This window comes from Mizuhopecten yessoensis, unplaced genomic scaffold (genome assembly GCF_002113885.1).
Source record: "Mizuhopecten yessoensis strain PY_sf001 unplaced genomic scaffold, ASM211388v2 scaffold9425, whole genome shotgun sequence".
Lineage (NCBI taxonomy): Eukaryota > Metazoa > Mollusca > Bivalvia > Pectinida > Pectinidae > Mizuhopecten > Mizuhopecten yessoensis.
The window spans coordinates 274586-287731 of NW_018408041.1; the positions used below are offsets into that span (position 1 = coordinate 274586).

The 13146-nt window shown below is 35.0% G+C and overlaps 1 protein-coding gene across 4 annotated transcripts in view; it reads left to right on the forward strand.

The window, feature by feature from the left end:
* The window catches only part of LOC110458074, a 41962-nt gene that overhangs the window by 3791 nt on the left and 25025 nt on the right, over positions 1-13146 (forward strand). For 3 of the 4 annotated variants that reach the window (XM_021509628.1, XM_021509636.1, XM_021509630.1), the window contains 2 exons: positions 2659-2738; positions 9022-9061. The gene's annotated coding sequence lies outside the window, so the exon portion shown is untranslated. Of the gene's footprint in view, positions 1-2658; positions 2739-7415; positions 7509-9021; positions 9062-13146 lie in introns of those variants that run through there. The other variant, XM_021509629.1, reaches the window with a different exon arrangement.

A 13146-nucleotide genomic window follows, 5' to 3' on the forward strand; every position in this document is an offset into this window, starting at 1 on the left:
TCCCTATTATATATAATGTATTAACGCTACGTCTATGTCCCTATTATATATAATGTATTAACGCTACGTCTATGTCCCTAATATGAAAAGGCAAAGCTCTCTAATATTTACTGACTTAGAATGAGATCATTTTAATACTGCTTTCAGAATGAGGCAAGATAAAATGTATTCAAAGTCGGTTAGTCGAGGGATAACAATAAAACATAAACTCTAATGAGATTAAGACCTTCATAACAATAGGGGAGATGGGGCAAATTCGGACCATTTTTTTTTATCAAAGTCCGTTCCTGGAAGTATGGCAGCACGTCCGTTTTTGAACATTATTTAATTTTCCCTGTCGGATGATTGGATGACCGAACGAGCCCCGCAATGGGATAAGTTCGGACAGACATTCGGGTAAGTTCGGCCCCATTGGAACTAGCTTAATTATGACGTTATAAAGCCTGCAACGTCAGATTTTATCGCCAATTTTACGACTTTTTATGTGTTATATGGGCCGAACTTGCCACGGTATCATTGGCCGAAACTGTCCGGGCCCAAATTGATATTTCAATAAATTCTTACAGTACAGCAATATGGTAGTGAGTGCTTGGCTTGGCTTTTATGTACATGTATACCATTTGAAGCTGTCAGTGTGTTACACGTTTGACCGTAAAAAATAGCAATTCCGTTTACAGAAAGTTCGCATTACTAGAAGCGGGATCATGATTTTGTTTCTAACCTCTCAAAAGTAATTTTCTCCTGTTTAGTTATTTTACATTAGAGTTTTACTCGCCATGTTTTCGTGTGAATGCCCAGCCAACTAAACTGCTAAGATCTTTAAGTTATAAATATTAGCTCAAAAACAAAAATATCAGGGGTGGCCGAACTTTCCCCGGTCTCCCGTATGTAGTTTTTTTGTATCGTTGATGATTGGTAAAAATGTATTCACAATACAATTTTTGCATCAATGACGCCATTTTCAAACCTAAAGTAGATATTAGTTCTTGTGCGTAACGTATATGATGGGTCGGGTTGCGCAGTGGATAGCGCGCTCGTCTTCACCAAGATGACCTCCACGGGGGTTTTCTCCGGATACTCCGGCTTCCTCCCACATTAAGAATAAATCCTCTGCGTGTTTCGGTCAGGTCACAAAAAGAATGATTGAAATAAGGTGGGAAAAAACTGTTCGGTAATTGCTATAGAAAAAGGTGCATATTACATATTTGACGATAAGTCTATAAAAGTAAATGTACAGAGATGTTAGTTAAAAAAATGAAATTAAAAAAAGAAAACATTGTAATACTTTGATGTAACTGAGATTGTCGTTATATCGATATTTAGAATTCCTGTTCCATCCTAAAACACCGGATCGAATTTAAAATTGTGTAACTGTCACTGAGGTTTGACAGATAATGCAAATACAATTAAACAGTTTATGTCTCTAACTAGTTATAAATCGGCATGCGTTGTGAAAAAGTAATACGTTGCTGAAAAAGGGCGTTGAACTCGGGTTCGTTGTCTGGAAAATTATTGTTGATTTCGACATAAATGAATTATGCATTGTTTCTTTTACGAGTGGTGATGCATACATAAATTATGTAAAGACTATAACCAGACTTTCAAAAATGTTAATTATTTCTTTCATATTCTCAACAAATTGAAATCAAAAGCGGATGAAATTTTAGACGATGAAAAATAAATGTTCACGTTGACCTATTGGTTCAATGCGGTTTAATGTGTTACCATTAAAGAGCTTCGCTCGGGCGCCTTCGGCGCCCGAGAACTACGCTCTTATTATATATTATGTTTTAACGCTATATATATATCCCTAATATATGTAATGTAACACATGTTGTTTAACTTCTGTATCCAGGCTAAACATGTGTAGTTTTACTACTGTATTCAGGCTAAACACGTTTAGTTTTACTACTGTATCCAGGCTAAACAGGTGAAGTTTTACTACTGTATCCAGGCTAAGCACGTGTAGTTTTACTACTGTATCCAGGCTAAACACGTGTTGTTTTACTACTGTATCCAGGCTAAACATGTGTAGTTTTACTACTGTATCCAGGCTAAACACGTGTAGTTCTACTACTGTATCCATGCTAAACAGGTGTAGTTTTACTACTGTATCCAGGCTAAGCACGTGTAGTTTTACTACTGTATCCAGGCTAAACACGTGTAGTTTTACTACTGTATCCAGGCTAAACATGTGTAGTTTTACTACTGTATCCAGGCTAAACACGTGTAGTTCTACTACTGTATCCATGCTAAACAGGTGTAGTTTTACTACTGTATCCAGGCTAACACGTGTAGTTTTACTACTGTGTCCAGGCTAAACAATTGTAGTTTTACTTCTGCATACCATGCTTTACTTTGTTACATACATTACTGCATTAGTTAGTACTTTACCATGTATCTTTTGTATGTACTGTATTGACTTTATTAATCCAAGTATAGCATATATTTATGTCCGTTTCACACACTATACAAACGTCCTTTTATATTGAGAATATTGACGTTACACACACGTATTGTTTACATGTAATGTATCTACGCTATTCACACGTCAATCATTCATAAACTGTAGTGAAGTTATTGGTAACTTCGCGTTTATATGATCGATAATTGTATATGTTGTTTTTGTTTTTACATTGTCATCGTTATCATCATCAGCTCAATATCAACAATACAGAAGTACTCGGGATACCAGTCGTAGTACAGTTGAAGAGCAGAAAAACTAGACAACAGTTAAGGTAAGGTCTACATAACAACCGTATATATGTCCATTGTGGTCAAAAATTATCACCGGGACAATAAGGACATGCATTGCAACCATTTGTTTATTTCGTCTTCTAATAATCATCACAGTACATATATAAGAGACTAACAAAAGCATGGAAAGATATAGAGGCGCGTTCACGAAAAAAGGTCATGAAACTCGAAAAAAGTTAAACTTGTCGTTAATCGGTGAATTATGAAATTGTCATTTAAGAATCGTTTTATGCTTATATTGCTTACAGTTATCTCCCTTTAAACAATGAAATTTCATTAATTTTTCTTCTATGCTTTAAATACAGAGCTACAGCACGTTGGCCAACATTTTTCGTCTTAATTTTTATTCGTCAAATATATATTGTACTTGGATTATGTGTATATGCTTATGATAAAGGTCTGGTTTTCAGCCCTCCTTCTATATAAATCAATTTGAAATTAATAATTATCCTATAATTTTTGGAATTCATATAATTAAGGGATTTTACACACCTCCTCTTCTGCTTTTAAGTAATTTAGACCAGTTCGGATTTCCACCTGTTTGACCTCTAGCATCGCCGATGAGTGCAGTGTAATTCGTTTTTGGCATACTCTATCCATTAACAAAATCCAAAAACGCAAAAATATGTGTGTGTCTTCCGTTCATCCGTCATATGTGTGGTATGACTTAAAACGCTGTAAGAATAAACGATGATGGCCAAATCTATATTTTATTTTGTACTGTTTTAAGAGGCTTAATTTCATATGCTACTTAAGTAGCCCACCATGTTTATTTTACAGAAACTTCAATAATGAAAGGAAAAGTTCTAAACATACTAATCAGCCTTTTACAAGAGTTCTGTAGGGGCTCGATAAAACGAAAACCTTTAGACATACTTACAATATTCAAAAAAAAAATTTGTCAGGGCTCGATAAAACGAAAACCTTTAGACGTACTTATCAATATTCAAAAAATATTTGTGTGAGGGCTCGATAAAACGAAAACCTTTAGACATACTAATCAATATCTTTAAATATTACTGTAAGAGCTTGATGAAACGATTTTTTTTAAACAAACTAATGAATTTAAAAAAATATTTCTATGGGGGCTTAGTGAAACGACAACTTCTGGACATTCTAATCAATCTTTAACAAGATTTCTGTGAGGGCTTGATAAAACGAAAACTTAAAGCCAAAATAATCAGTATTGTACAGGATTTCTATATGGACTGGATGAAACGAAATCTTTTTGACACTTTTGTAAATATTATAAAATATTTCTGTAATGCCTGGATGAAACAAAACTTCAAGAAACACTAATAAGTATTTTGCACGATTTCTGTTACGGTTTGGTGAAAACATAACTTGTAGTCACACTAATAAATATTTACATGATTTCTGTGAGGGATTGATGAAACGAAAACTTATCAATATGTTCCACAATCTTTGATGTGGCTGGATAAAATGAAAACTTTAAGACACACAAATTAATATTTTAAAATATTTATGCGAGGGCTTGTAGAACGAAAACTTCGTGTGTGTACTGTACGTGATGTGTTTGTATCTGTTTCTCTATTCGTCTTTCCTTGTTGACACCATTATGAGGAATAATTTATATATTTATTTTAACACTCTAGTTATATACTAGTTATACTGTAAACAAATATATCGTTCTATGTACACTCAATCCTAATATAACAAATCTAACGTTCTATGTACACTCAATCCTAATATAACAAATATATCTTTCTATGTACACTCAATCCTAATATAACAAATATATCTTTCTATGTACACTCAATCCTAATATAACAACTCTATCGTTCTATGTATACTCAATCCTAATATAACAAATCTATCGTTCTATTTACACTCAATCCTAATATAACAAATATATCTTTCTATGTACACTCAATCCTAATATAACAACTCTATCGTTCTATGTATACTCAATCCTAATATAACAAATCTAACGTTCTATGTATACTCAATCCTAATATAACAAATCTATCGTTCTATGTACACTCAATCCTAATATAACAAATATCAATTCAGTATTTTTCTTTTGTATATATCCGTTTTATTTAATATGCAAATTTGAGCAGCTCCATAGCGCTTTCAACTATTCAGAGGTTCCACAGGAAGAACATTTGTGGCGAGCGCTTGGATTTAAATATGTAAAATACTATTGCTTCAAAATGAGTAATATTAAGTTGCCTGTTATAAAATAAATACTTCAATATTGATGAATATCGGAAATGAAAATGTCTGAGTTGAAAATGGATGTAGTAAATAATTAATTCAATAGAAACTCCAAATGTGAATATGCTGTCGTGTTTCTTTCTCTCCATTTCGTTTATAGCTGTTATCATAAAAACTTCCTATATGATTTTAAAATATTTTGGAGCATATTTTCCGGAAAAAACGTCAAAGATGAAATATAAGGAAGATAAAACCGTAGGATTGACCGAGTTCCTAGTTGACAATATTTTTGTTCAGTTTGCTGGACGGATTTTCCAGCAGATCGTTGACATTCGTAAACTTTTAAGTTTCCATACGAGGCTGACTTTACTGAAGAGCTTATCAGGACTAGTAACGTAAACCTTGTGAATTCTTTTACTTTCACTTTCAGATATATCAATGATGTGTGACGTAGCGTACTTCATTTGAACATTTCTACGCTGATTGTTTTTACTGGGAAACTAGTTTATTTTATGCAATACCCCATATGTAGTTTCTATCATTGAAATGCACTGTCAATTGTAAACACATCCCTGACCGTACGCTTCAGTGGGTAAACTGTGTTTTAAGGTAAAAGGCTTCACTATCGCGAAGAATTGTCCTTTTCAATAGAAATGTTCTGCAAAAATCACATGTTGCCATGCATTTTACTCCTTTTGGTTACTTAATCTTCTTTATAGAAGGGGAAATACTATAAGTCATGAACACTCTCTTGAATGGAACTTTGTTTGCAGTTATAAGTGACGTAGTGCGCATGGTACCCTTTACCTTAAACAAACTAGGTTGATCATTACTACACTCAATCCTTTACAATAAACATCCTTGGTAGTACGCCTCAGTGTATAAACTAGGTTGATCATTGCTACACACAATCCTTTACATTAAACATCCTTGGTAGTACGACTCAGTGTATAAACTAGATTGATCATTACTACCCTCAATACTTTACATTAAACATCCTTGGTCGTACGCCTCAGTGTATAAACTAGGTTGATCATTTCTACCCTCAATACTTTACATTAAACATCCTTGGTAGTACGCCTCAGTGTATAAACTAGGTTGATCATTACTCCACTCAATCCTTTACATTAAACATCCTTGGTAGTACGCCTCAGTGTATAAACTAGGTTGATCATTACTACACACAATCCTTTACATTAAACAAACTAGGTAGTACGACTCAGTGTATAAACTAGGTTGATCATTGCTACACTCAATACTTTACATTAAACATCCTTGGTAGTACGACTCAGTGTATAAACTAGGTTGATCATCACTACACTCAATCCTTTACATTAAACATCCTTGGAATTACGCCTCAGTGTACACAAGCTAAAGGCTCCGTAAGCTTATTCACATCCAAAGAAACTAAATATGTATGGTATAATATATAATCTCTGATGACCTTATTCCTGTGCCGTTTTAGACGTAGCTATGACTGTAACAACCCGTTGTCAGATGTACCGTAGCATCTGTTTTTATCCGGACAAGTTTGTGGCCTTGAACTTTTGCTGACCACAAATTAGCAAACATGACTAAATTGATTTAAACGATAGTCTCCAAACCCATGCTAGTTTGCATGCTCTAATAGAATGTGTTTTGTGTCGTCGATAAATCATTTTTTACGTTTGAGAACATTATCTACTTTTATTTTGTTTTATTGCTCCAAGACAATTTTAAAGTTCTGAGTCATTGTTAAAATAGGGCTTGTTCGTCAGGATTTTTTAAAAACATAATGACATTATTAAACTGTGAAATAAACAATTACATGATTAGAACGTATACTAACAATAGTTGTATTACCCTGCTCCAGCTTTCCAAAAACACCTTATCAGTTTTACTATATGTGTAGGTTTGATATTTTCTTGAAATCAATATGAAATTCAATACCGTAAATTTTCTTGTTTCTCTTATGACGTTCCCAGATAAGAAGTATAGCATAATTTTCAAAAGGAACTTTAATCCAGAAACGATTATCCTTTCAGAGTGTCAAAGTATACATTTCATGGACGTATTTCTGTTTATATGGAAATCCTTCAACATGGACGACTGAAGATTGTATCTCATTATTCCATATTAGTTCATACATGAAAATATACCACAGTGGTAAACACATTTAAACAAAATTACCCTGGATTTCTTCCTCCATGTCAGAGTGGTTTACAATGAGTTTTAGCATTTCTGTATACATAACAATATAAATACTCGTGAATCCTTTAACAAATTGTACAGACCTCTATCCTTGTGAATTTAATCCCCGAATACTTATTGTCATTACTTGTGATCATAGATCATAACTTAATTACATATATATACACATACTTGAACAAACAACTGGAAAATGTAAGCATCCTGACATTACGTAAAAAAATAAATACAAATATGGCCTGGAAATTTCCAGTTCAGCGGAAGTCTAGCTGGATCTATATTTAGCCGTGTTGGGAACCCCAGTTCACTTTGAATATTGAATTTGACGTTTACCGACACCTTTCAGTGGATTTACTCATAAGGTTGGAATAATTATAACATTAGTAAGTACATACGTATAAGTCATACATTTAAGACATGTTATTGACCATTAGGGGTTGTACAGGCTCATTATATCACTAATTTCAACATTTTTATAATAATATCCTCTTTATTCAGATTTATCATTTTGATGTATGTAAATGTTTAACTGCATGCAGTACACTGTAAATAGCTCCCTATAAACTGTATTACACTGTACATACCAGCATATACACTGTATTACACTGTATATAGCTCCCTACAAAACTGTATTACACTGTATATAGCTCCATATAAACTGTATTACACTGTACATAACTCCCTATAAACTGTATAACACTGTATATAGCTTTCTATAAACTATATCACACTGTACATAACTCCCTATAAACTGTATTACACTGTATATAGCTCCCTATAAACTGTATTACACTGTATATAGCTCCATATAAACTGTATTATACTGTATATAGCTCCATATAAACTGTATTACACTGTATATAGCTCCATATAAACTGTATTACACTGTATATAGCTCCCTATAAACTATATTAGACTGTACATAACTCCCTTTAAACTGTATTACACTGTATATAGCTCCCTATAAACTGTATTACACTGTATATTTGTATCTGTACCAATATGTGTTGATTATGTTTGACGTAATGCACGTTTATCCTGACAACAAACTAACTTGTTATGTAGTCTGATGTTATGTCCAGAAAATAACACGTGACAGAATGAGGGCATACTGCTGCTTATGTCCTTTTATCACAACTAGAAATCGATGTGCCACATACATTTTTAGAGGCTTTACATGTACTGCCAACAGTCTGGATGAGAATAAGTTTAGATCCAGTCCTTCCTTTCTCAGGACAACATGTACACTACAGAATAAAATATCACATCAAGTAAAATAAATGGCAAACACGTACTGTCTTGAAATTGGAAATAAAACGAAGCCAATCAAGTAAATACCACAGGCAAATAATGACATACAGTACTAAACAGTTAGCACCCTGAAATGTGCCACCACAGGATCAGTTAGAAAGGCCATTACCAAGGTTACCGAGGTAGTCATTTACTCATAAGAGAAAAATATGTTATATATGCACGGTATAATAGGCCAAAGAATGACATTAAAATCGTCAAAATAACACGTAAAGCACTTCAATGATACTGATGTAAATCATTTATATTATTAACTGTTTTCACAATTTGAACTGAATTATAACGTACCGCTACTGAAACTTACCTAAGAAACTTTCAAAGGGAAATAACCCAAACATAATTATGTTTTGATAAGTATACATAAGTCCTTCACGTACGCCACATCCTCAGACAATATATACGATTNTCCATATTCAAAAGATACAATATGTTCCACACAGCATTTATCGATAAGGGGGCATAGTGTATTTGTGGCATATCCAAACATAACACAGAATGTATAGTGTTTAATCTTACAGAATAATATCTTCATACTTCAACATAATTTGAATACTAATTAGCTGTTTTTATTGTATCTTCCTCCAGGTTGGTGATTTCAACAAGTGACTCATAACCGATAACAAAGGTAATCATATTTACCATTATTTTATCGTTCCCAAGAAATAAATATATTTCTACCATCAATACGTATGTAAGATACACCCATGTGGGATCGTGTTTTCCACATGATGAGGTCACAATCAGATGACGACGTTATTTTGTGATGCCACTATCGGAAGTCCGTCAAAAAATGGTTTAACTGACTGCAACAATATTGCTATTGGACAAGTTTGTTCTTGCGGTGTACCGCTCTAATCAAATATAACCCAAACTAGTGTGTCCGTTATCTAGACATTCTGCTGTACTAATTACTTTGTGTTGCATTTACATTGTCTATTATTTTATTATGGCCCTTTCCTGAGGGAACTGTTCTCTTATAGTGTTGTCTGGGGAGGCACTATACTTGTCCAGACGACACTATAAGAGAGCTGTTCCCGAGGGAAAGGGTCATAATAGATTTAGTACATCACTTGACTGTCATTTGACGATAAAAAGACAAACACGAGGAACTTCATTGATGACATATTTAATAATTAACAACAGCTGGAAATTTGAACATAACATTTGAAGATTTGATTAATGAGTTGTTGTTAATTGTAACGGTACAATTACTAAAATTAAAAGAAGGTGCACAAACAATGGACTGTCGAAATCTCTGTCACGTGATGGTTCTTGTAAATGCCGCCGCAAACCTTGCCTGATGGCAATAAGAGAACATTTTGAGTAGATCTCTCCTTTTTTGTTGCGTATATTGGCATAGAAACCGCCAAAACACCGTTCAATTATCTGGATTAAACCACCGCTATGTCACATACGGATCCCCTTTCCAGTAGGAAGTCTTTAAGGACTGTTGAGGAACACTTTAAACATACGTTTCTGTTGGTGTTAAGTAGCACTAATAAGTTCTTAATGTCCGTAAGTACACCTGTAACAACGTTGTTTATATTGGGTACAGTTATTGTAATTTTGTTCTGGCTTTGATTTCAAAAACACTTATAGATTATGAATATGAAAAGAAATGATAATTTCTATACATTTATTTTATGATTATCTTCATGTAACTCAATGCTCCTTGTCTTTGAGTCACTGTCTGTCTGTCTGTCTGTATATTTCTGTCTGTCTGTCTCTGTGTTTCTCTGTGCATCTTTATGTATTTGTGTGACTATATATCTCCCTAAATAATCTAGTCATAGGCTTCGGAAACCGAAGTGTCGCTAAAACCAACTGGAACTGTCACGGAACTGGAATGGAAACTAGGTGTTCCGGAGGGGCAAATGTTCCTGCAACTCCGGAAAGGTAAACATTCCTGCGCCACGTGTCTCCGATTGTCATATTCAGGAACGTGGGTAGGTTAAGGAGAAGAACATTCGATGGGCAATGCAGTTTGTCGTTTGGGCAAACATAAGCGTCTTCTTCTGAACTCAAAAACTCTTGCGATGTGATAATCAGCACAAAAAAAATGAAAAAAAAAAAAAGACATTTCAATCGGTGTGCATAAAAATGGGATGTTCCTCCCGCCAGTGTTTGGATGTGGAGGAAGTTATGGAATGGAGAGGATATGTTTCAGTCGAAGACATTATCTGAATCGCCGTATTTTAATACACCAACAGAAACGTCAATTCATCGGGATTCACACAGAACAATCATGAAATGATGACAGTTTATTCAACGCAGAGCACAAAATCACACAAAACTTCATGAAACGAGTCATTCAGACACACGGAGAGCAGTGATGGAGCTCCGTCAGAAAAGAAACATATTTCGAGCGTCCATACACAACTCGACCTTTATCGTCTATGGAAGCAAAATGTAAGGTTAAAGAAACAAGGGAATTATCTGATGACTTGTATTACCTTTATGACAGAATCTCATATGTAAATTACGTGGTAAAACTGTTGTGATATATACATTTTATTGCGGAGTGACATATTCTATTCGTGGAAAAATATGCAATATTTGAAACTATGGTAAACATTTTACATGGAATAAACTGTCAAATTTTCCGAAATGAGCGACAAAACAGTAGCTAAATGTATTCTTGGAAAAAGGGGAGTCGATATAAGTTAGAGAAATGAAATAGCAGGCAGAAATGATGTAATCCAGTGCCAAATTGATCCACAAACTGTAATGAATGAAGTGTGGAAAACTGCTGAATAAATTCCGACTTTACTACAAATTACATAGATTTCCTACTTTTCCTTGTCACTTTTGTCGTATTTACTGATAGAATGTAAACACACTCAAATTCCATGAAAATAATACCTAATCATGTGATAAGGATCGGCATAGTGGACTAAGATAAAGTCATACTAGTCACACTTGTATTTGAGGCGAAAGACAAACCACCCAAATCACTGGACAAGGTTCTAAGGAAATAAGAAATCTGCAAGATGATTACCCGAAACAGTCACATCATGTTATCCTTCCGCGATACAAAAGGAGGAAATAAAGGGCGTGAGAATAAAACTAAAGAAAAACGACAAACGGAAACATTATCATTTAAGTGGTTATGTAATCCTAGGTCGACAACAAAACAACGGTAACAAACTTCAACTCCAGTACAAGAAATCAACAAAGCATTCTAACAGTCAGTAGACCAAGTTATAATCAATAAATGGTACAATTATCGGCGATATACGGTAGTGGTTAGACTACTACTTGTTGTTCCGCCACTGGATCTAAAATTGTTTGTAAGTACAAAGAAGATGAAATCAAGACCATAGACAACATAAACATGACATGTTTGGGCATACCTATCCTGTATGTGTAGGGAGTCCCTGATTATCCTGTATGTGTAGGGAGTCCCTGATTATCCTGTATGTGTAGGGAGTCCCTGATTATCCTGTATGTGTAGGGAGTCCCTGATTATCCTGTATGTGTAGGGAGTCCCTGATTATCCTGTATGTGTAGGGAGTCCCTGATTATCCTGTATGTGTAGGGAGTCCCTGATTATCCTGTATGTGTAGGGAGTCCCTGATTATCCTGTATGTGTAGGGAGTCCCTGATTATCCTGTATGTGTAGGGAGTCCCTGATTATCCTGTATGTGTAGGGAGTCCCTGATTATCCTGTATGTGTAGGGAGTCCCTGATTATCCTGTATGTGTAGGGAGTCCCTGATTATCCTGTATGTGTAGGGAGTCCCTGATTATCTTGTATGTGTAGGGAGTCCCTGATTATTCTGTATGTGTAGGGAGTCCCTGATTATCTTGTATGTGTAGGGAGTCCCTGATTATCCTGTATGCGTAGGGAGTCCCTGATTATCTTGTATGTGTAGGGAGTCCCTGATTATCCTGTATGTGTAGGGAGTCCCTGATTATCCTGTAGTAGGGAGTCCCTGATTATCCTGTATGTGTAGGGAGTCCCTGATTATCCTATGTGTGTAGGTAGTCCCTGATTATCTTGTCGGATAACATAACAGAATGAATATACGAGAACTATTGGTTAGTAGAGTTAAACTGAAACGGAAAAGGATATTGTACCTTAACAGTGAAACAGCCAGTGCTTTTAAAACAACAACAGAATACCAGAGTGTCAACGAAACCATTATTCGAACTCAAAAGCGATAGATTAGGCGAAGTATTGACAAAGGCAAAACATTGGCATGGAGACCCTTGAAAAAGAATAAGACCAGGTGTTCCAGAACGTTAAGCGTCTTCTGCTTCATCGACGACACCCGCCACGTAAATATAGGTCGAATCCAGGTAACATTACGTTCTCGTATCGAGAGCTCGAGTAGTGACAGCAATACTGAGTATAAATAATACCACAGACCTTCATACCACACAAAGAAATAGCATACTTCCCTATGGGATCATGATGGCAAGTATTAAAACGTGTCCATAGTCGCCATCTACCTGCATTTCATGAAAACCCTGTTTTGTAAGTTTGTCCGTCAGCAGTCGACATATACCACGGAAGTTATAATATCCGGAGCAAGTCCTTGAATACCGAATCAACTGCGGCATGTTAACACGGCTGAAGACACAGGGAAGCTACTGTCAAGAAAGAAAGAAACAAATATAAACGAGGCAGGAAAATATCCATATCAGCCATATTGTAATGTAAAAGCGTGATTCACGAAATGTTAGGATGGTATTTGAAGAACAACAA